A 25,850-nucleotide genomic window follows, 5' to 3' on the forward strand; every position below is an offset into this window, starting at 1 on the left:
AACCAGGGACAGAGATGTCGCGGGTCCTAGTCAAAAGTGTCATGAGGAAAAATGTTCTCCCAAGGCTCAGAGTGGCTTCTGAACACAGAATCCTCAGGGAGGAGGTGACAGGCAGTGATTAGGGTGGGTGATACAGGTTACGCTCCCCCAGCTGGGGAAGAATAGGTTTTTTTCTTGTTTTCCAAACAATTTCTTACTATCTTTTTCTCTTATTGCCACATACCATTTCCTACGAATTAAGCATATCAATGTCAGTCACTTGGGCCACTTGGGAGAAGCTACACGATGCCATTCACAGGGATGGGGCATGACAGCCACACCAGTCTAGGTTGAAAGACCAGTGGGGGTATTTGCAAGGTAATCACGGGCATGCAACAAACTCCCCAGCTTCAATGACCTCATCTCAAAGCTGGGGTCAATAAAATTACCAAGCAAATTGCGTGAAGATTATGGCCAATGTTTACTAGGTAAGTGCCCGTGAAAGCTGCCGCTTAATGGGGAATGAGTACGATCAATGAGGCCCTGTCTACCTGCCCACATGCGCCCTGCCTTCCTGCCTTGCTGCAACAGCAGAACTTGTTTAGCTGAGATGAACACCCCCAGAGCAGCCCAGACGGGAAAGCTCCCAGCTCTGCACGGCGAGACGTGTTCCTTTCCTTCTCAGAGCTGATCACAGTTTGCTGTCGTCTGTTTTTATGTTTATCCCTTTTGTAACTCCCTCTCCTCCGGAGTTTTTGCTCAAGCAGCACAGGGCCAGGTGTGTCTTGGGTCCTGCCGGATATTCTGGGCAGGGAAACAGCCAACTCCATATCTGGCTCTGGTGCTGAACGGAGAGAGCAGAAGGCCCAGGGGCCCATGCTGAACTGAGGCCCCTGCACCCAAAATTATGGTCTGACCTTGGGCAAATTACACAGTCTTCTTTACCCTGAGATTCCTCATCTGTCCATGAAAATAACTGCCCATGTCACACAGAGTTACAAGTATTAAAGGAAATCAACAAATTCACAACCTAGCCAAGGGGCTACAAGTGCATCCTCAACAGACAAATGCTGCCTTTACGGCTCTGACGCACGCTAAGCGGGGCGGCCCCACACAGTGAACACTGCTAAGTGCCAGGGTGTTAAATGCTTCATGTGTGCTATAATACTCTTTAGATCTTACAACAATCCCAGGAAGAAATGAATATTATCATGCCCATTTCACAGATTCACCAACAGGTTGAGAGTATGCATTCTATTCCAAGGCCCTATGGTGAAGAAATGGCAATTTAAACCGGAATCTGGGCCCAGGCCTTGGCTCCATCTCTCTCCCATCCACCTGACCACTTGCCTATGAATTCCACCTGTCCAATATAAAAGTTTGCAGCCGGCCATCCCTTAAAAGCAATGTGTGCCACCGTTTGTCAATGTTGTTTAATTACCATAAACTGTTCTCAGAAACCACTACAGTAAAGAAAGTTGGACTTAAGGAATTCTGCATTGCGTTCTCCTGCAATGTGCAGGATCCCTTTCCTACACCTCCAAATCCAAGTGTATGCTTCCTCCGTGTTTATGTTTGCACACGGCTTATTAAAGCAGAAGGTATCTGCAGTAATTCCATCTCGGTTGCTTTCCAAGTTTGCAGATGATCCATATTCGGTCTGTGAACGAAAATACTACAATGTGAATGAGAATACTGCAACCATGTCAGTAAACAAAGAATACTGATACCAAGTCATTAAAGGCTTCCGCCACTCCCCGGCGAGGACAGGCCTGCAGCCCAGCCACTGCAGCAACTCACAATGGTGCCCTCTGAGCAGACTCAGAATAAGAAAGGACGGGCTACTGGCCCGAGATAGCTAGGTGCTTGTCTAAAAAATGAATTCAGTGAGTCCTAATATTTGCTTCCTCCCATTCATACAAAATCACTAAATTCTTGAACTTGAGATACCTGGCTTTCTTTAGATAACAAGTAATCTTTTATTGTTCCAACAACCTGGTCTTTGTTGTAAAGCTCCTATATATCCTAGCTCTTCCTCAACCTCTTGGAAGCAGTCCCTCAGAGAGTTCTGAGAGACGGTCATCCTGGCTCGAGTCCTCCCGCCAAATGAAACATAACTCTTAACTTTTAGGCTGCACGTTTATTTCAGTCAACAGTTTTGGACACCATGAAGCACCACAGCAGATTTCTCTCCACCTGAACTCTCCAAGTGACCAGAGCCTTGGTACCAGCAGTGGCCCTTTGTGCTCATCCGCCTCCTCGGGGGGTCCAGATGAATTTGGCTGAGTCTCTCCTGGTTCTCAGATCTCACATATTGGTTGATGATCCTAAGTTTTATCTGGCGGTGTATCCAGGTACGTGGCCCTCCAGTTGAAAGAAACTGAGGTGAATTACCCACCCAGTGGAGACATCCCGAGTGGGTCCAAGTTGAAAGACACTGGGTTCAGGACTGAGTGGTTAGGTAAGAGGCTGGTCTAATGTTTTCCTCAATTTGGTTACCTCCATTGAATTTTTCAGGATAAAAGTAAAACTCTTATGAGGAAACTTTCAACTCCAAATTTTGGACCATCCTCCTGGCTGGTAACAGCATTCTCAGGTGACAGGGAATCTTCCAGGAGTGGTAGACACAAAGACTTCATGCCACAGAGTTGTCCCTGTGGGAAATCTTACTAGCAAATTTATTCTGAGAACCCGACCTTACAATGGGGAATAGAACTTTCAAAAAAAAAATAAAGAACAGAAAAGAAAAGAAAAAGAAATGACAGATTGCCAGTCTCCAAGTAAAACCCCAGCCAGATTTATGTACATACAAAACTTACAACATTAATCGGGAATAAGAAAAAAAAAAACTCACTCTGGAAATAACCAGGCCTGATAAAAACATTTTTTGGCATTCTGAACTTATAAAAACAAAATCCCCTTTAGTGGGAACTTGGATTTCTCTTCCTGTGTCCTTGAAATGTAAACGTTTTATCTTTCTCTGGATGTTTTAAGTGTGTGCATGTAAGTATATATATGTTTAGTTTAGTTTTTAAAGGAAACCTTGGACTCTGCCATACAAAAGTTCAAGTATTGTGTACATACGGTGGCCACGCAAATAAATTGGGATTCTAAGCAATTCTTTGATTGTACCAATTTTCAGATATTTTGCCATCTTAAACTTTGTTGCATCAGCCTGGACCACGAAGGCTTTAAGCTTTTGGAGAGTAAACCTTTGAATTTTATTTAGGCAACACCCTGACTCTCATGTGGAAGGGCCTCTTCATCTTATTGGTTTAAAATCACTATATATATATATATATATATATATTTATTTATATATATATAAATTGATGGCCATATGATGGATTTTTTAATTTGGAAAAACTTTTTAATTGGTGAAAGTTTAAAGAGATCTCATTATAAACGGCTGTTTTATTGGTACCTATTAAAATAAAGTTTAAATGCAGAAAAATATATCTAATGGTTAACCTAAGAACTCAGATATAAAAATATAACTGGTTTGAAAAGCTACATTTTTGTTTTTCCTTTCTGATAAATGTTTCTAGAGATGCTAATAAAAACTTAGTATAATTAATGTTAATTAGGTTGAATAACTGGAAAAAGGATTGTAAAAATGTCAAAAAAACAGATAAGTGGCTTATCCCAAAAGGATAAATATTTTTATATGGTTATTTTGAATGAGATCAATAAAATGGACATTTTTGGATTTACATACAGGGTTTTGATACTACACTACGTAAAGTTAAAAAAAAAGGGCCAAAGAGTTCACCTACTCCCCCCCAACATTAAAGTTCAAACAAGTCCGTTTTATTTACCACAGTTTAACATATATTTATATGTAGACTGAAATACTTGATCAAGGATTGGGACAACAGACCAATTAATGAAATTAAAAATCGAGAAGGGCCTAAGCTCTTTGGCTGAAACTTGGGCATCCTAGAGACTTCTATAAAATTATATACAATGTACACCCACAAAAAAAAGGTTTCTGTCACTCCTTCTAGAAATAAGAATTATTGATTAAACTTAATAAATATAAAAATTAAAGGTATAAGATTTAATAAAATTGAGATAAAAGTTTGTGAAATTGGTATATTTAGATGGTCTTTATATAAACCTTTTGCTTATGTTGTGGGATAGATATGTTTCAGTGGAAAAACGCTTCCCCTTCTTGGTATTATAAGGCTGGGCACATGTCTATCCCTCTGAAAATATTAATTGAACAAATTAAAGGAAACCAATATAGTTACTTGAGACGTCCAATATAACGTAAATCTAAAAAGTAATTTGAGTAGCTAAAAAAAAAAAAATAGGTTTACCCTGGGTTTAACTTATAACTCAAGGAAAAGAGACCTTAATAAATGTCTTATGCAAGCTTTGGAAGACAAAATAAAGAAAACCTTAGTTTTAAAACATGGAATTCTTTGTTTACAGCTCTTCTCACTGATACAAAAATGCCAATTAAGGAGATAAAATTGGGTCTGGGTGACAGAGCATTTATCTGGGGACCTGGAAGAGAGTGTCTTTGTCTTGCAGATCAGAAATATAAATACAACAAACAGTGACCTAGGACTGAGCCTAATTAGCTCAACGAAATAAAACTTGAGGCCATGAAATTTTTGGCATTTTAGAACTCAGAACTCTGACGGGTCCTTCAGACTTTGTGAGGAAATCTTAATTACCTGTTTCATAAATAGTAAGCCTTAGTGATTTGAGCAAGCAAATTCAGCTTACTCCAACTATTATTATAAATATAAGTAAGTTTTAAAGTGAAGCTATGAGATCTCTAGCTTTTGTCTGTTTATAAGCCTGCATACAGATTATAGAAGTGAGATATTTCTACTGCTAAAAAAAAAAATTTCGAAGTCAAAGAGCTCTGCTTAATTGATGTAAAAATATAAGAGCTTAAAAATTAAGTATTTTTAAAATAAAAACTTAACAAATTGACTTTCAGTGTCATGTGAATTGGAAAATATTCAATATTAAGGTAATATTTGATATTGTTTAGTTTAAGTATGTTCTAATAAATGTAGACATCTTTAAAATCATCCATCTTAACTATAATACCTTTACTGTACCTAGGTTTAATGAAAGTCAAATAAGATCCTGTTATATCTGTTGCAGATTTGTCAAAAAAAAAAATAACAGTAATGTGCTGTGGTAAAATTTTAAGTAAATTAAATGCAAATGAGATGAGAGCTTTGGGTAAATATTTAAAATATATTTTTAAAATGTATGCTTAAAATAATCTCTAAATGTTTGATATCTTTAAATTCTAGAGTTGTGCTAAATTAAGTTAAATGACAAGATTTTATTAAATATCTATGCCATTTTCAGATAAAATAAGATTGAAATATGAATTACTTAACATTTAACTTCCTCTTACAGTGAAACTAAAGGTGTTTAGAAATATTAATAAATGGTTGGTGTCACACAGAAATAGTCTCTATTAGTAAGGGAATGATCTCAGTATCCTAGGAAAGTAATATAAATGCGTAAAGGAAGATGTAAGAATGGAATAATACTTTGTTAATGAAAAATAGTGACTTTCTCCTGAAGCTGGTTACCTCTGAATGGAAGACAAAATAAGGGACACACTAATATAAGTATAGAAAGCTGTGGAAGGCTTGTGGAAAAGGAACCCTGAGGAAAGTTTTGTACGTGGTCAGAATTGGCTAAGTTTAGAATCAAATTGGGCAACGTAAATGAATCTTAGAAGTTAGCTGGAACAAGATTAGATTTGGTTTTCTCTCTGTTAAGAGGAAAAAATTTTCTTAAAATATTAATCCACCTTCAGTAACAGATTGTAAAACTTCTTATACCACTTAGCTGATCTGTTCTGCCTTTACATTTGACATATTTTCTTGTTAATGAATTAGTACTACATTACAGTGATCTATATGTTTATCTGATCAAGTGTTCTGAAGTCTTTCACAAAGCTCCCCAAATATAAAATTCTAATTAATTAAATAAAAATTAATTTAATTAATTAAAATTCTTTTAATCTCCAGTTAAGTTTGGGATGCTACAGAAGGCCCCTGAAACATCCCAAAGAGAGATTTTTAACTATAAAGTTTCATTTGGCATTTTAAATAACATGGAATTGTCAAATGAATCATAAAACTTCTAAGGTTATATTGAATGAGAAATATTATTAATATAGGTATTGTAGAAATTATATGGACTCCCTAAAATTCTGGTTTATCTGAAATGTTACCAGTGATAATTATGGGTATAGTGAACAGGTTTCTTTATTGATTATAGTGTAACGGTGTTTAACCATGCTTTTAAAACTTTTGTCATTTATAGACAGTTAATTGTTTTCTTCTGATGGTTTTGCAAAATGCTTTCTCTTCAAGGAGATTTACTGATTTCTAATAAATTTCAAACTACAGCACTGAACTAAACTGGGTAAGACATTTTAAAGTTCTAATGAAAACTCTCATTAAAAGAATTAGTTACATGGGACTGATTAACCAGCTGAATATGGTTATAATTTTTGATATTGTTTGAAATACTACTGCCTTTTAACCTGTTTCCCAGACATAAAGAATCTCTTCTCTTTAAGCTAGTTATGGTTCACAGCAATTTGATAAATTATAACTATGTATACAGACTTGGAACAGTTATCTTTTCTCTCTATCTGATCCCTCAAAAGACTAAAAATACTTAGGTCCCCAGTGGCTCTATCAGACAAATTAGGGAGATCATCTCCTAAGAGATATAGGAGTATAAAGGTATTTTAAGGATTTTAAAGAGAAAAGAATTTACCTAAATCTGTAAGGCAAAAATCCATGAAAAGCCTTGACGTGGCTTTCTTGGCCTTAGAAAACCTTATTAACATTCTACCCTGAGACTCCGTATTAAAACTTCCAACACAGTCAATTTAAAAAGCCTATATGATCAAATAATCAGATTTAATTTGTAAAGAAATTAATCTTGATTTGGCTATATTTGAGAAAACTGAGGGTAACTTTAGAGAGAAAAAAATTATATTTTAGTCGATATTAAATTCTAGTTTTGTTAATTGAGGTCCATATTTACTAAGACACTTCCCAGATCATTCCTTGCTGTTATGTCACACTGCTGTACAGTTTAATTGAATTATGAAAAGAATACTCTAGGTTTGATTCTGAAGCTCAGTAATCTATCCTTGGGTAAAATTCCAATGCCCCATGACCTGCAGCCAGGGGATTATACATACTGCAACAGGCATGACTTAAAGAACTGTCTCCAACCTGAATGGAAAGACCCTTTTTCAGATACTCTTAACTAGACCATACACACCAAAGCTGAAGGAAACGGAGTCTCGGATTCATTTCCTATCTGAAACAGCCCCTGCAGTGCACTGGCCTATAGAGCACTGCTCACCTTAAAACAATGCCCAAATGGAGAAAAAGCTTCCATACCAGGATGAGAAGAAGACGACATCTGAGCTAGACTGCTGACCCAAGACACCGGACCAGGACTGTATACCAATTACTTTGATAATTTCTCCAACCTTTGATTATGAACTACTCCAATTGTTAAGTTTATGATAAATTACCTATGTCTAGTACTTCTGTGTTACCTTGGTGGGTTTCCCTACTCCAAGGCTCTAACTAGATAGCCCTCAGAAACGTTATTCTAAAAAGAATTTATAGTTCTGTTTAGGCCACTGTTGATCTTACAAGGTGGGAGATTTCAACTGGCCAATTAATACCTGCCCTGACCCTGACCATAAATATGAACTTTCTCATAGGATCAAACTCAGAAACACAAGCAAAATTTTAACCCAAAAATACAACTTCTCGACTATTAAATTCTTACTCGTGACTTTATTAACGTTACTAGCTGTATTACTTATATCCTGTCTATTTTATAAAATTGTTGTCTGTTACATTTCCCAATGTGTAACTAGGCCCACAAGATGGATGATGGCTAAACATCTTGAAGAAACAGATAAAATTTATAACCCTGAATAAAATAAATATAATAGTGTGATTCTAGGTATGGGAATGAGCAAAGATGGGTAAACACTTCCTGGATCATAATAGAGTAGTAAGACAGGTGATCCAGAGAACTTTTAGTATCAACAGGGCCTGATAAAAAAAACTAACACCTTGAATGGCAACTCAGAAGATTCTTCACCTGAACTAGGAATGAGCCATCCTAGCACCGTGGGACAAAATTGGTCATGAAATGTCTCTCAAAATATTGGTCGAATTTAGGACCAAGGGGGAACACTGTGAATGAAAATACTACAATGTGCATGAAAATACTGCAACCATGTCAGTAAACAAAGAATGCTGAATCCAAATCATCAGCGGCTGCTGCCAACCCCCAGCGAGTTCATGCCTACAGCCCGGCCTCTCAGCCACTCACAGTGGTGCCCTCTGAGCAGACTCAGTGCAAGAAAGGACAGGATACTGGCCCTAGATAGCCAGGTGCTTGCCAAAGGAATGAATTCAATGACCCAAATGTTTGCTTCCCACCATACATAGAAAACCACTAAATACTTGAACTTGAGATATCTGGTTTTCTTTAGATAACAAGCAATATTTTATTGTTCCAATTACCTGATCTTTGTTGTAAAGATTCTATTTATCCTAGCTCCTCCACTACCTCTTGGGAGCAGTCCCTCAGAGTGATCTGAGAGGCTGTCATCCCGGCTCGAGTCCTCCAGCCAAATAAATCAAAGCCCTTAACATTTAGGCTGAACGTTTATTTCAATGACGTTCCAGAATAGACACAACTCATCAATTCTGTAATGGAACACACTGAATCAGGAACCAAAAGCGTGTTTTAGTCCAGAAAATCTCCAGGTTCCTATTTCTTCCTGTCATTATACAATCCCTCCAGAACTCATTACTTTGCTGTCTGCTCCTCTGGCAACCAAACTCAGAGAAGAGACAACTCAGCAGAGCGCCCTGCTGGGGAGAACACCCCGCAGAAGCACTGCAGGCTGCCTTCCCTCCCGCACGCTCTGCTGACCCTTGGTGTCCCCCGTGGAGACCAGGCCAACACAGCTCTTCCCAACAGCTGCAAAGTCGCACACGTTAAATAAATCATTTTATTTTATATGATATTTTACGTATATACCCATCTCTGAAAACAGCTTTGCCAGAAGCCCAAATCTTCAACATTAATCTGCAAAGGCAAATCAGGTCCCCAAGGGAAAACAAGTCTTAAGACGACGCTAAGGCCTCCAAAGTCCTCTCCACGACCATGAACCAAACTGCCTGCAGGTCTGCAGCTGCAGGACGCTACATGTCTGCTTTTAAAGCAACCCCTTTCTGCCCTCGGGTGCTACAATGCCCTTTTATGCCCTCCCATCACAGGGCAAGAGCAGCCGCTGCAGAACCTTGCAGGGCAGCACTGACAGGACTGGACAAAGGGGATCAGAGTTAAACAAAGCATTCTGATGACACGAGCTTGTCACTGTGTCTCTTTACAGATGTAGATATATATAGAGAGAAGTGGGGTGATATTGCTCAAAGTCACACAGCTAATAAGTGGCAAAGTATATAACTCTGCTCCTCCCTCCTGTGTGACGCCCAACTGGGACAACCACAGGGTTCTCTCGTGGCTGCCTGAACAGTCTTTTCCTATCACTCATGACACACAATAGTGTCTGAACTTAGCCTGCATTTGCAGCATCTTTTCCCTCCAGTTTCTCAGGAACAAGGCTGTTCGGGCCTGTATGAATTCCGGCTTCCTGAAATCTCCGTGCTCAGGCTGGTCTTGCCTGTGCATCCGGCCCGCTGCTCAGAGGCTCTTCCTCCCCTGCAGGAGGACGTTTCTAATCTTCACAGGGACACAACCTCAGGGGAGCTCTCCTCTCGCCCTCAGCATGGCAGGTGTCCCAGGCCTCATCCCGAGCAGCCCCGTTAGGACGGTGTCTGCCCAGCTCTGCTAGTCAGATCAGCAGCCTCAATGCCAGGGATTATACCCAGGTCACACTGCAAACCTACTGCCCGCCTCACAGCCCCCAGCCAGCAGGTCACCTGGAAGTCACAGCAAGTGCCCCACCCAATCCAGAAGTCTCTTCTTTTGCCAGCACCACTGATGAATGGTTTCCAACCTTCGGACAGTTTCGCACAAAACAGCACCTTCTACTGTGAAACGGGTGGTTTTTCTTCTGCGCCTCATCCTTACTGGAAACGTAAAGGGAAACCAAAAGGCCTTTTCTCAACCCTTTTCTGATGAAACCCTCCCACCCACAATACTCATATGCTCAAGAGCTTTGGATCCACATGATTTTCGTTCTCTTAGGCTAAGTGGCTCAAAAAACTAAGGGATTCTTTCTCCTTTGAGGGTATTAGCACTCAGTTTCTCGGCTTTAATCTGTTTTTGTCTCTCTCTTCAGTGACCCTAGCAGTTGCCACCTCTTACTCCCTTCAGCAGCCTCCCTCCCAACTTCAAGTCTAGGAAATCAGCTGTGATGAGGGGCATGGGGGCAGTCACAGAAGATGCAACTAAGGCACAGAGAGGCTACATAATTTGCCCAAGAAATCACCTTGAACCACCAACAGAGTGTGTCACGTCCCTCTGTTTAACTCTAATGCTAAGCAAGTTAACTTTTTGTAGATTATGTTTATAAACAGATGAGGTATGAAAATACATACAAGGACACACATCAACTCTAAGATATTCATTAACTCCACTATTTTGTTTCTATTTATTTTATTTCTATTAAAAAATTAAGAACCCCTGCAGTCAATATAGCAAAATGTTACTGGGTTTTAAATCCAGAATATACAGGGGTTGTGTCATTACTCATTCTTGTATGTATTTTCACAAGACAAAATGATTTGAAAGTCTCTCTCTCCGCCCCCTACTCACTACTGGCTCTCACCAGAGCTCCCAGACCACACATCTAACAGCCTTTCACTTTACCCACAGCTGAACTCATCAGTTTTCCCCCAGAACTCCCTCTGCTGCTTTCCCTCCTCAGAACACAGCAGGACCATTATTTAACTCATTAATCCACCCAGAAACCTGGGCCTTACTCCATCCTACCTTCACAGACAGCATTGATCCTTTCCTCTTTACCATCTAAACATGCCTTCAATCTGTTCGCTTTTACCCACTGACCGTCCCACCGCTCAATTGGAAGCCAACAACACTGCCCACCTGGACTCATGAGTCTCCCAGGTGGCCCCACAGCCACTCTCCCCTACTTGAGACAAATGTGATTGTGTCTCTCCCACGCTTTTGGACTCATTTCAGACCCACTGTTCTTAGAAGAAACTTCAATTTCTTCACCTGGTGAAGGTCCTTGCCATGAAACTGTCAGCTCAGTAAGGGCAGGACACACCCTCGTCCCTCGGCTCCACCATCTGGCAGAGCATCAGCTTGGGAGGATTGAGTTCTTAGCAAACTACTTCACTTATCCATACAAATCCATGGTAGATTAGAAAGATTTTAGATGTTGAGCTCGACTATTAATTTGGGGATTTTGCACTGGCAACCTGCAAGTATATATTCCAATTATTGTGTCTTCTTAAAACCATACCCAGATTAAAGGAGTATTTGTGGAATGTCTTCAGAGTAAAAGGGACTGTACTTTTACAGATTTTATGTTTTAAAATATGAACAACCCGGACAGGGTCAAAAATAGAACCACCTCACAAGTGACAGAAGACAGGTGAGACGCATATAGCAACAGGTCACAAAGATGGTAAGAGCAAAATTGTTTCTCCAACCCCCAAAACATTCCTCCAAGAACTGAAAACTCAGAAATTTGAAAGTAAAATACTATCATATAAAGAAAGAAAATAAATAATCCTCTTCATCAGGGTTTCTAGACCTGACTGCAGAGTTATTAGCAGGCCATACTGAATCCTAGCACAGAAAAATCAGATGGACTAGTGGTGAGTAAGTTCCAGGAAAATGGCAGTAACTCCTCCACTTGAAAGAGGACACACACTCACTTGTTCAAGGTGATTGTAAACCACATTCTGCAGAAATTCAGAAGATTCAGGCACCGCTTCTAGATGGTGATGACACGGAAGGACGGCTTGGATGCATGCTTCTAACTGAGTCACCGGCATTCTTACACTGCAGGGGGAAATGGAGGCCCTCAGCCAAGAGCACAGTTGTTCCTGTCATGTATCCCAGGCCGTGCCTCGGGGACTCAGTGTACTGTAGCAGTCCGGCCCCAGGTGAGGACCCGCAGCGTGGCCCAAGCAAGCAGGAGGGGCACTGTGCTTGAGAAATCCCATCCCCCATGGGGGCAAGAGGGGCTGGTGGGGTTGTGTGAACCTATAAATGCTCATAGAAATACACCTGCATACAGTGAAGTGATAAAATTAAAAGTAGCAGGCTATTTAACAAAATTTCAATTGTCAGTGTTAATTTTACCATTCCATTCCGCTTGTCCCCTGCACTCTGAGACAGGCTTAGGCTCTCTCACACATGCAGCTCTGATGCAATGGTTGTGAAGTTATTTTACTTTGCTGCAAGTGTCTTCGCTCCCAGTGTCACTGTGACTGTCGTCTCTTAACACAGTCAGATATCTTCCTGCATCTCTCCCTGAGTTCCTTGCTCCTGCTTCTCAGATCCTGAGATAAAGAACAGGTGAAGGCACATGACTGGAAAAGTCAATGTGGACTTGACCAAAGTCCTCAGTGACCCCCTAGGTGAGTGCTGCCCACCCCTTACCTTCGATTCTCAAGGTTCTGCCCAGGGTGACATCCAGCCAGGAGAGAGTCCTGGGCCCTATTAAAAGCTGTGTGGCTTGGGTGCAGGGAAAGCTGCAGGAGCTGGTTCTGTAGCCGGTCCCATCCACACCTCTGCTCCTCTCTCTCCCGAGGCAGCGCTGCCAAGCCCCCAGGCTCCCTGAGCTTCTGTCTTTCTCTTCTACTCTACTTCAAGCCCTTTTCCTCTTCCTTTACTCCCTGATTATCCCTAGCTGGAGTGATTTTTCTATCATAGAATCTGAAAAAATTTCCTGCAGCTGAAAAAGAGGTGCCAGAGGTCAACGCGCATATGGTGGTTCCTGAATAGAGCCCCTGGTTAGGGGGACCCTCACCAACACTCACGGGGCATCAGGCATGTTGCAGGGTCGACCACCACCAACAAGAGTTTGCTGTGACACCAAGGCACGCACAGCATCCCTGCTCACTAAATTGTAGTTGTAGTCCTTTATTAAGAAGCAAAAATAAAAAAATTGCTCATGTTTCTTACTAAAATTATTTATGAGGGAGAAAAAGAAATTGTAATAGAAAGAACAAATTTCACTCCATGTTAGATGTGTTCATTTGGCTTTAATCCTGTACCTTGTTTTCTAGGCTCAGACTTGCTATCTCTGCACCTTTTGTAAAAGAAAGTTGCCTTTAGCCTGAAATATCCAGGAGGGCCTATTCTCCGGGCTCTGATCTTTAAGGATATTTGCTCTTCTACACTTATGTATAGATGGCAAGTTGTAAAATAGTGAATAACCTTTCTTTTTTTTTGGAGGTTTTACAGGGGCACCATAATTTGACCCACATGGACAGCTGCAGGAACAAAGGATTTCAAGGACAAACAATTCATACAGCAAGAAGTTTGCAACAACCAGCCACATCCCTGCCGCTTTTTAGTATAAAAGGAGACTGAATTCTGCCCTGGGGAAGAGAGTTCTACTGGATAACAATATGCCATTTTCTGGGTCTGCCAGCTTTACAAATAAAGTCTCTTTTCCTTACTCCAACATCTCATCTCCCGATTAATCGGCCTGTCATGCAGCAAGCAGAACGAGTTTGGACTTGGTAACAAATTGACTGCCTTAGAGGTAGTATGTCTCCACTGTTTCCTCATTTCCAGTATTTCACCACCTATCAATTTTATATGCTTTTTAACAACATGAACAAAAAACCTATTACAAGGAATTGATTCCACAGAAATAAAATTATTTCTACTCCTTCAAAACTTTTTTCTTTTCTATTTTATTTTGTTTTGCTTATTGAAAAGAAAATAAATTCAAATCTTTTTATTTCACGTATTTTTATAACTAGATATTGTAAATACTACAAAGATATTTAAATTGCAATAAAAATTGTTCATATATTAGTATAAAGATATATACACAATCAATGCAGATTAGGAAAGGAGTAGATATTTACTAAAAATCCACTGCACATCCAGTCTTTTACAAGCATATCCTGGAATATAAGCTCTATTATCCAGGGTCCCCCACCCCCAATCTCACTGCGGAGTCCCTTAGTAATCAACTACCAAGGCACCAGCATAGAACCATGAGATCACTAGTTTAGGTATAAATGAGAGTATTAGCTCATTCAATTCTAAAACAGAAACCTTAAAATAAATACTGAACTTACTTACAGATAAACAAATTTGGACACAAAAAAGTACAGTTTCTCCCCAAATTCACAAAGATAATAACTGGTAAAGGCAAGATTTGAACTCATCTGCCTTGAATATAAAGCTAAGTTGGAAATCCCCTTCAACTGTGGAGGACCAGCAGCACAGCCTGTCACCCTATCTTTGTTCAGATCTGGCTTTAGACAGCCTGAGACAGCACCCCTTCCTATGGAACTCGAGGGCAAACAATAACAATAAGGATTTTATATTCAGTAGTTTCTTAGGTCTCAATTATATAAAGTGTCAGCAGGTCAGCAGAAAACTCTGGGAAATATGAGTGGGTCCAGAGCTTTTTGCTGATAAGAAACTCAATCTATCAGGACAGAGTGACCTTCCCATGAGAGGCCTCATGGACATAAACTAAAGGCAACTGAGCAATGAAAACTAGCAAGAACATGGAACTCAAGCAAGAAGGATCCCTACCATCCCCTGCCCAGTTGCCTCTTCACCTTTGTGGACAAGACGGCAGAAGGTCCATGTTCTTGTCCAAGTTACAACATCATGGATTCTCACCCATATAATATTACGACTCTATGCTGTCTTAAGTCCTTTCCAACTAAAATATGATGACACCAATATCTCAGCGGAATGTCTATGTCTCCACTTTCTCTCTTCTATTAGGAGACTATATCTATGGCCACAAAGCCGAAATTCAATTAAAAACACCATGCACGAAGCCTGGTGAAAGTCTGTGTAAGAGACATTGTTCTCAAGCTCAGTGAGTGAAAACTCAGAAAAAGTGGTCCTTATCCCTCTGCAAGTGGAAGGTAGCCTGATTGTGTGTGTGTATGTGTGCACACGTGTGTGTGTAAATCAAATACAATGTATTGTGGGATGTGCACAGATTTTTTTTATGTTACTATCATTTCATGAGGATGAGCCAACCTTTAAAGTAATTTGAATCTACTATTCTGAGAGAGTCTCAGGATCTTTTGGTGGAGGATGGGAAAGGGGAAAGGAAAGGAGGAAAGAAGTAAATGAAGCAAAGCTGTAAGTATACTGCTAGGGAAAGGCAAGACATTAATTTTGTTCCTACTTGCATCACACACAAATTAGGGACTGGCTTTCCCACATGTCTTGTCAAGCACTGAGTTGCAGAAGAACAGGTGACAGCCCATTTCTCACTGAGCTTGTGACTGTACGTGGCATCTTATAGACACTAATTATTTAACCTGATCAAACAATCTGGCAGCAGGCTGTAATTCTCCTATTTTGAGAGATAAGAAAACAGGAAGTGAAATAGGGTATATAGCTTGACCAAAGTCAGAGGACAAGTAAACTAAAGAAGATGAATTCAAACTCAGATCTGAATGCAGAGTCTGATCTTCCCACTCCGAGGGCTGGAAATTCCTTAACACACAGGGTCCCCAGCTCCTCTGCTTTGTTCCTGGCACCAAGCATTTCCCATGGCGATATTCTCCAGTTCTCAGACACAGCGCTCTGTGCAGCCAATAACCTCCATTCGACCTTGATCATCTACCTGTCACGCCCACCAGGCTTCACCAGGCAAGAAAGCTGGCTTTCAACTGCATACAAAGCCACCCCTGTTTTATCCTGGACTCTTCAGCGGCTTTTCCAGCGTAAACACAGCCATGAAAGTGCTCACAGTTTGTACATGAGCCACACTACCTCTCTCCATCTCTGTCCCCACCTATACTACTTTGCTATGACCATTTTGAGAATCTTGGAAACAAATTTTTAAAAACAGAAAAGAAAGGATTCTGTAACAAGTACTTAATACTTACAATTTTAAATGAGAAGTTACAAAGTGAGTATTTACAAACCGAATCTGCCTTCCTAGGTGTCAGTTTTAACAGTTAAAATATACAATAGCAAAAAATTCTGACTTAAATAATTAACAAAAACATCAACAATAATCTGGAATAAACTCAAAAACAATGCCCATGTTGTACATGGAGGAAGTACAGGACTGTACTGTGGGGTAAAGTAAGAGGTGTGAAAGTAGAGACATCAACATTTTGTATGCAGGAAAGCAGTTTTGTAAAAATGTACGTTCTCCTAAAGATAATTCAAAAGTACTAAAAAATCCCACGAGAGCACTTCTTTTTTTTTTTAACTTGAAAAATTATATTAGAATTCTTCAGGAATAATAAAGTCATAATACTAACCAAGAAAATTTGGGATCGAAAAGAGAATCAAAAAATCGCACTGTCAGATATTAAATAAATGTTTACAATATGTAAGATATAGTGCTAGTGTAAGAAAGTAAGATTGATAAAAATAAACCATGAGCTCAAAAAGAGACTCTAGTGTACATAAGTATTCTTTACAGGTGGGATTTCAAGTTAAAAAGCAAAGTAGGAATTCAATAATTGTCTTGGGACAATCAGAGAATCCCCTGGAAAAAACAAATTCTATTCCAGTCATAATGACCGCAAGAAAAATTACAGAATGTGATGTGAATATTAGAAAGTACTAATAACAGCGAATATAATTCTTTGCTCATATTAATTCAACTTCTCTTCACTATAACAAGTACCATCATCATCTCCATCTTAGAGATTAAAAAAACCTACAGAAGAAATTTATACCATTATAAGAAAGTATTTCTAAGAATAATATCAGGAATAAAACCCAAAAAGAAGACATTTACAATCTTAAGATTATTTTGGGCCACAACAAAAATGAACCTACTGAACAAAATGAAAGGCAAAATATGACAAGGAAAAGCTCTCTGATACATGTTGATGAAGGCAAGGGGTTAATGTTCATAATATACATAGAGCTGTCACAAAGCAACAAGAAGCTGCCTCACTTAAATGTGTGCAAAGGACAAAAGAGATCATTCACTTTTTAAAAGTCAGATGGCTAATGAGTGAAAAATGCTCAATACCTCACTGGTCATCAAGTGCAAATTAAAACAATGAAAAAGTACTTTTGCTCATCATATTGGCACATATTTTTAAAAGATATTCTAGCTAGTGTCCATCTTTGAGAGAACAAACTGTGAGCGATCTTTTGGAGGATGACATGTCAATGGATATGTAAACTCTGAAAAACGTGTGTACACACAGGCTGAACTCCACATTTTGGAATCGTTTCATTTAGAAAAATTCAGTTCAAAAAGATGTACTTATCAGAGCATTTACACAGCACTGTTTACAATGGTGAGAAGAAAAGCTGAAGTGAAATCATATCCAGCGATAGAGAATTGGTTACATAAGTTATTCTACATCTTTTCATGCCCCACAGGAGAAGGAATTTCTTGATTCACTTGAAAGGAGCCTGTGATTTATGTAGTTGTCACATCCAAGGACTAAATTTCCAGAAACCTTAACGAAAATAATACTCATACAAGATCACAGGAATGTTTGTATAAGAAGTATGCCAGTCAAACACCCTTTCTGACAGTGGAAAATGGAGAAAACTTAAGTGTCCACCATCAAGACAATGATGCGGTAAATCACGGTGAGCTGTGGGCACTAAAGTTCCGGTGTTTCGGCGTGGTCCAAGGCCTTGTCCACAGTACGCCCCCACGAAAGGTGTCCTTACACAAGAGACCAAACCTGCATATCAGGAAAACCCTCTACTCTATCTGAAAGGACCGGGTGAGTCTGGAGAGAGAGGACGTCTGTGATATATACCTGAGTGAATAAACCGAGCTGCAGAAAACATATAGTATGGCCTTATTTTTCAATAAAGCATATATACACACACATAGACATAGATTTCTCATATACGTGTATGTATGAGTTTATTTATATGACATAGGCATAAAGGTCATGAAATATATACTCCACATTGTCAGCAGTTTTTACTCTCAGGAAAAAAGGGGAAGGGATGTAGGGGACTTTCGGTACCACAACAGATCTCTTTTCAGAATTTCAGTTAAGTATACTTGGAATTTAAAAGTTTATTTAAGTCCAAAGTAAAATGGACGAGGACTCCACAAGACAGAATGCTATACTAGTCATTAAAAATCATGCCAGGGGAGATAGAATATTGTAGAAAAATGTGTAATAAGCCGAATGGAAAATGGAGGTCTCCACACAGTATACAGGCACACATTGCTCGCTGGTTTTTATGACAGAGGTAATACACACTGATGAAAAGAACAGAAAATAGATGTTAATGTGTTAATTATTATCTCTGAGTACTGGCACCAGGATAGATCCATTTGACCCTTTTTTTAATACATTTATATTAAATACACACTATTTTTCATCTGAAAAATGCATTTTTAGATGTCTAGTACCACACATTGGAAAATTACACGAGTACTTACAGAAACAAATAACTAGGAGACACCGCAGCAGCGTCACAAAGTGTAGAAAGGGCGATCCTGAATAACACCGCGCAGTTACATAAGGACCCACAAAGTGAGAGCACCTGCTGTAACAGGGCGCGGCCCCCTTCCATTTGTCAGATGTGTCTTCAGGGCTGAGGCAGTTCTGAGCACGGCCAGTGTCAGTGCTGGTGTCTGGATGGATGCCACTGGAGGTGAGGGCACCTGCAAGCCGAGAGGAAGAACAGAAATCATCCTCTGCTTTTTCTGTCTTGTTTCTTTGTTACTTTTAAAGAGAGGCGGAAATAAGATAAACTGGATCTTTCCTACTGAAATTTCAGTAATGAAACCATTTTTAAAGTGATCACAACTTATATTCTGCCTATGACTGTCTTTTCAACAAAGCATCATATTTATAAAATGTTAATTAACTCAGTTAATTAACTCCCTGTTGAAACATTCTAGTAAAGAGCATGAACTGCAGTATGTAAAAGAACCACACCTGCAGTGACTAGCTCAGCTGTCTTGACGGCAGTGCAGTCAGCCCCCACCATCCCGTGGCCCTGAGCTCCTGATGCTGGTAAGAGAGCGCGCTGCTGCCTCAGATGGAAAGAAAAGGTGAAAGCATTTTCTGAAATCTACAGCACTGACAAAACATAACTGGTAAATCCCAGGCTCCTTTGAGGCTGTCATTTTCCGTTTCTGGCCAACACCCGTCAATGAGCAGAACCACCCCATTCCCGAGTCATGGGACTCACGTGGGCAGAAGTTTTGGAGAAATTTCCAGGTATAGAATGTAAACCAACTATACATAAAACTCTGAAAAAGAAAAGATGCAATAATCTGATTTTGGAAGACACTAAAATATTCTCCTAAGCCTTAGTACTTGGAAAGGCTGGGCTTCTACTAAGCCACTTATTTATTTCACAGCCAATGAGCATCTCCCACAAACCCTGTTTCCCTGTGTCTGCTGGGAGCTTCAGGCACATTGATGTTGTCTATCTTATAAGTCACAAGGCAGAGGCGTGTGTCTCACGCTGGCAACTCTCACACAGGCTCAACTCCTAGCCTCACTGTATGAACTTGGCCCCATTTTCTCACCTGTTTATTTGGTACCTGTTCTTCTGTAAGCTGCCTGAAATGCTTATTGAAACAAGTCAGAAGAATGAGTGGGTAGAGAAATGGACAGATGGACAGGTGAGAGATGGGCAGAAAAACAGAGAGTCTCCAAGAGAAGGGGAGCAATCAAAATTACCTATGCAAAACCCTCTTCTAGTCAGGGAAGGAAACCGCCACGGAGAAGTGTGAAGAGGCAGGTTGCTTAGGACTGTTTCCTGGATTCCATGAAAAGTCACACCAAGAGATGAGAGGGTAGAACTATAAATAATAAAAGAAAAAATCATGCATGTTTGAAAAATATATCTACATTATGTACTTTCTAAAGAATAGAGTCAAATTAGCAAGGCCCAATAACACAATCCTTGGGTATATACAGAAGTGAGAATCCCATCTCCAATCTGCAAGGCATCCCTTTGGAGCACTGAGAGTCTACACGGTGCAGTCATAAAGCCATCACCGCAAAAGCGATGCTATCCTGCACTTACGAGGAAAGAGCAGCTGTGCTCGGTCTGCCTACACGTGTCTTTTACACCCCTCAGCACCTCTACGGGGGAGGGACGCCTAGCGAGCCCCATCTCTGCAGGACAGAAAACAAGTCCAAGAGAGGCTAAGCCGACCTACCAATTCTCCATCTCACAGGACTTGTCACTCCAGACCAGGACTCGAACTCGGACCCACGTTTGTAACCACAGTACTACCGTATTTTATGTGCTTTTTGTGTGTATAATACATTTGTTTCTGGCATGAAAGGGTATTTAATAAATGATCGGTTGTCTTGTCTATCTCATTAGTTCACAATCTTTATATTTTTGAATTGTACTCTTCCCCTGGAGAAAGGAACGGAAAGAGCGGGGGTCAGAATGAGGTGGGGCTCCATTCTTTATCTGTTGCCTCATCTCATCCAAGTCCCCAAACAGGGAGAAAGAGCAAATGTTCTCTTCATCATTTAAAGAGAGGGCTCCAGTGACGGTGACTTACTCAACCCCAAAACCAAGTCTGGGGGAAGGGCACATGCAGCAACGAGAGCAGTATCACCTGTAGGAAGGCAAAAAGAGCTCAGGGGATGGCTCAATGGGTCAGCCTGATTTCATTTCAATCGATAATACAATAGCACACTCTAAAAAAACTAGAATGCAATGGATTTCCTCTTTCTTGACATCTAGCAAGTTTCCACATCTCACATGTAACATTATCACGAACTAGTGAAAGGAAGAGTCCACAGACAAGGAAAATCAATGCCACAGGCAGGCTGAAACACAGGCTGGAGGAAAGGAAGGGAAAGGGCATAGTAAAGAAGAGGGGAAATTCTGGGAAAAAGACATCATCACAAGGACTCTCAAGCATCATCCAGCAATCATATAATCATTCTTTCAAGAGAGAGTTACTTAGGTCCTATTTTGTGCAACATTGTACAGTGGGCGAAGCAAGAGCACAGCGTCCATGGTGGCAGCAAGCTGCGGAGCTCCAGTACACTTCTGATCCCGGTACCTTGCACACTTGTCCTCAGTATAAAGGCAAAATATATAGTAAAATAATCCAATGTAAACTCTATGCAATGCTGAAAAAAATTAAAGAATACCTAAATACCTGGACAGACACACCACGCACATTCCTGAATCAAATGACAGCATTCTTGGGATGGCAGTGCTCCCCAGAGCGATCCATATATTCAACGTGGACTCGATCACAATCCCAGTGGGTTCCTCTGCAGAAACTGACTATCTGCTGCTACAATTCATATGGGAATTCGAGGATCTCAGTAACCAAACCGTACTTGAAATAGAAGAACAGTTTGAGAGGACTTGTAATTCTCAATTTCAAACCTTACAACTGTATCTCCAGGTGAGATTAGAGGCCATTTTTAAGTTATAATTGTGTTTATCCTTATTTTCTAAATTCTGTACAACGAATATACCTGTTAGAATAAGAAATTTAAAAAGTAAGGTATCTTTTAAAACATGCAAACCTATTCATTCATTGGGAAAAAAATATTTTGACTATAAAGAAGTAAACAAATATCTAGTGAAAAAGGACTATTTAAAAACAAGAGTGCATTTACATTTTTTGTAAATTGGAAACGGAAAAGCACAAACACATCAAGTTTCTAGGGAGAGTGTTGCAACATATTAATTGTTATTTCCAAAATTCTAATTGAACACTGAAAACTCACGAAAGACAAAATCTTGATTGACAGCCAACTGCAAACACATGGAGAGCAAAGGCCTAGAAATCACAGTTCCTTTAACTCTGCTACTAACTCAATAGGAGAGGAAATTCCTCAGTGAGGGGACAGTGGAATCCCATGCATAAGACAGGATACACAGTACAAACTGAACTAGAATTGGGGGTGATTTCCATAGAAGAATTCTAAAGTTACAACATTGATGAAAAACTATAAAAACACTGACAGACAGATTAAAACACACAGTCATGTATATTATATAAAAACATATGAAGTCTGCCCCCATGTTGCATAGAAATACAAACATATTTGTTCATTTATGGGCACTGATTACTTTATCCCAGGTAGAATATTTCAACTAAAATAGATAATCAATAATACACTCCTCTTGTCAAAACTAGTTGATAAGTTACTCTGCCATGTATGCATAATGTGTCTAAGATAGATTTAAAATTAGTGAAAAAGATTTTTGTATGGTTTCTTGAACCCTTCTCAAAACACCAAGCTTAATTTTAAAATAAATCTGAGCAGTATTTCTATATGATCTTTTCCCTTGTGAAATGAACAACACAGTCTGTTGTCAAAATTCTTTCCTTACAATGATTCACGAGCACCGTATACTCACAAAACTGCTGGACAGCAAGGCACTATCCAGACACTGTGACAAATCAAATGAAACACAAGGAAGACAGTGACCCTATTCTGCAGGGCTTATAATCTGTTCCAACACCGGGTTTTTATTTGATTTGTTTGATTGGTTAGAAAAATAAAATCACTCAAGTACATTCTTCTTTGAGCATTATGTAAATCATGACTCTCTTTTTAGTGTCATGAGCAGGAAAGACTTGAGTATGAATTGATTAGATCAACTAGGCACAATCATCGCTGGAGCCTGTGTAATAAATAAGTACATGAGATCTAAAATAAACCTACACAGATCTCTGCAAGGAAAATGAAGAGGTGAGTTCCCCAATGAGAAAACAAACAATCAAGAAATCAAAAAAGGAAAACTTTTTCATTAATGATTCCAGGCAGTAGTGGAGCATGGTGGTGAAGATCACAAATGCTGGGGACAAACATGAGGGTCTGAAATCCCACAGCACTGGGTAGCTGTGACACTGATATTTCAGTGAAATTTTCTGCACCTCAGTCTCCTATCCATAGACTGGGGACAGCCACAGCACCCATCTCCTAGAACAGTCTTAAGAATTAAGTTATTTTTTATATAAAAGTTTAAATAAAATACCTCAGATTTTAAATATTACCCCAAAAGCTCAAGGAACAAAGAAAACAGTGATAAATTGGAGTTCATCAAATGTTAAAAATTTGCTTCAAAGGACACCATCCAGAAGGTGAAAAAACATCTGAGAGGAGAAAATTTTTTCAAATTATTTATCTGATTAAGTATTTGTATCTTCAAATAAAAGAAAAAACTCCTACAACTCAACAAGAAAAAGAGAACTCAATTAAAATGTGTATAAAGTATCTGAAAATGTATTTTTCAAAGAAAATATACAAATGGCCAATAAGCACAATCAAACGATGTTCAATATCATTAGCTGTAAAAGAAATCAAGTCAAAACCACTAGGAGAAACCGCTTCACACTTACTACAATAGGTTATAATAAAAAAAAATGTGTAACAAGCACTAATGAAGACACAGAGGAAGCGGAGCGCGCAGCCCTTGCTTTTGAGGATGTAACACAGGGTGGCCACTTTAGAAAACAGCCTGGCAGGTCCTCAGAGAGTTGAACATTTGGTTTATGAATGACCCAGCATTTCTGCTCTCTGGTCACACAAGTAAGAGAACTGCAAACAAATGTCCACATAAAAATTCCTACAGGAGTATTCACGGCGCCATTACTCTTCACAAACAAAAAGCAGACACAACACAAACGACTATCACCTGATGAATGGGTAAACAGTAGGGCCCAGATATACAGTAGAATATAATTCAGCAATAGCAAAGCATAGAGTACTGACCCAGGCCACAACCTGGAAATACATTGAAAAAGTTACTCAGTGTGAAAGAAGTCAGTCACAATAGACAGTTCCATTTACATGAAATAACTTGTTTTACATGAAATGTCCAGCACAGGCAAATCCATAGAGAGAGAACAGTGGCTGCCTGGGGCTGGGGGAGGATGAGGAAGATGGGAATGACTGCTTGTGCATACAGGGCTTCCTGTTGGGGGATGAAAATATTCTAAGATTGACTGCGATGCACAATTCTGGGCTTTGAGTAAAAACCGCTGCACATTTTAATGGGTGAATTGTATTAAAACTGTTAAGGACAAAAGCACCTAGGGCCAGAACCTTCAAATAGTAAATGCAAATTGCTAACTTTTATTACAGGAAGAAGAAACTGCCCTCAGCATGAAAGCAGGAGATCGGCAAATATGGGTTAACAGAATTGGACAAGAGCATTTCACTTGAAAGAGTTGCTGAGTGTACACGAAATATTCAGAAATAGGAAAATCAGCTTGACATCACGAAGAAGCATTCTGCTTCAAATGCAGATCAAGGATTCGGCAAGCCCAGCTGCTAGAAATAACCAGAGAAGAAACCTGGTTCTTACAACAAGCACCAGAGCCAACAAGGAAATGGTGGTGAGGAAAGCAGGCAGCCAAAAATCTGGAACAGTTTGCTACAAATAATTTCTCCACTGAAAATTCAAAAATAAAATGAAAGTGATGCAATGCTTAGCTGGCCTCACGTTAAAGGGCTTCCTCTGCTGCTCGACAGTTCTGTAACCCCGAATGAGAGACTCAGGAGAATCAGCATGGCTCCTGGCAGTCCCCAAGTGACTGCCCTCCAGCACGTTTACCACCATCACATCTGCCAGGGTTGTATTGCAGAGAAGAGACCAACTTCTAAAAGGCACAGGAAATGTTTACCAGGGAAGAAAAGGCTGCTGTCAGTCCTGGGACAGAGGCAGTGTGAGCAGAGGCCAGAAGGCTGCAGGTGAACTGGAGCAGACCTGGGGCAGGAAGGGACCACGGAAGAGCAGATCTCAATTTTCTACTCTCTCTCCCTCGGGTAGGAGAGATAAAGCCTGCATCCTTCTCACCTGGAACTGTGGGTTCTGGCTGGCAGAAGTCTTACGTACAGGGAATGAATACTCAAGACTCTGTGGAAAAAGTCACGAAAGAGAGAGGGCGTAGGGACCCAACTCCACGAGCCTCTCAAATGATCCCATATTTATTGTGTATAATCAAAGGAAAACGTCATTAACAGTTGTGTGATAGTAAGCAGGAACTTGGGGAAAGAAGGATGAGACAGAGATTGTAGAATCCACCATGAGTACAAAGGCTTAGTGTATCTTTAGGTAAGTCATGGGGTGAGGGGAATAAGATACATCCTTTAGACATGTGAATTACAAAGCAGACCACCAGACCAGCTAGGTCCTTGCTTGGGGGATAATAGAGTATCTAACTGCACACAAGCCCAGCCTTTATAGCTGTGGGCCTGGGTCATTGCTTTGCGATGAGCAGAGTGCTATCTAAAACATCATCTACGCAAGCAAAGCATTATCTCTGCTTTTTAAGGCAAGGAGACAGGAGTGAGGATGCACAGGCACTTGCTTGCAAAGCAGTTACTAAGCATACGTTTTCTTCTTAAATTTGACAGGCGGCTGGGGTCTGTTACAATTTGTTAACCCAATCATGGGCTCCCACATGGAACCATTATGGAGGACACCCTAAGGTGACAAATCCTGGCTCTGGGTCTTTTCCTGCCAGCTTCAGCCACTCTAGCAGAGTCTAGGCACATTCCTGAATAATGATCATACAGAACCACCCACACTGTTAACTCCTGGTGCTTGAAACTTAATTTTAGCTCTGCACAACTTAACGTAGAAAAGTTTCAGAAATAAAAGATATTATATTTACTTTATATCTCATCATAGGACTGATTTTTCTGATTGCTCTAAGCTGCTTCTTCTTGGTAAAGCACCTAATTCTGCAGGTGAATTCA

The 25,850-nt window shown here is 39.9% G+C and overlaps 1 long non-coding RNA gene across 1 annotated transcript; it reads right to left on the reverse strand.

Moving 5' to 3' along the window:
• Window positions 1-9,846: 9,846 nt before the first annotated feature.
• On the reverse strand, window positions 9,847-12,890 carry LOC140695031 (uncharacterized). The gene is made up of 4 exons (XR_012070721.1): window positions 12,628-12,890; window positions 12,328-12,527; window positions 11,898-12,024; window positions 9,847-10,118 (listed from the first exon to the last, which is right to left on the reverse strand). It is a non-coding gene; the product is annotated as an uncharacterized lncRNA (long non-coding RNA).
• Between the last annotated feature and the right edge of the window lie 12,960 nt (window positions 12,891-25,850).

Source organism: Vicugna pacos, unplaced genomic scaffold (genome assembly GCF_048564905.1).
Source record: "Vicugna pacos unplaced genomic scaffold, VicPac4 scaffold_124, whole genome shotgun sequence".
Classification (NCBI taxonomy): Eukaryota; Metazoa; Chordata; class Mammalia; order Artiodactyla; family Camelidae; genus Vicugna; species Vicugna pacos.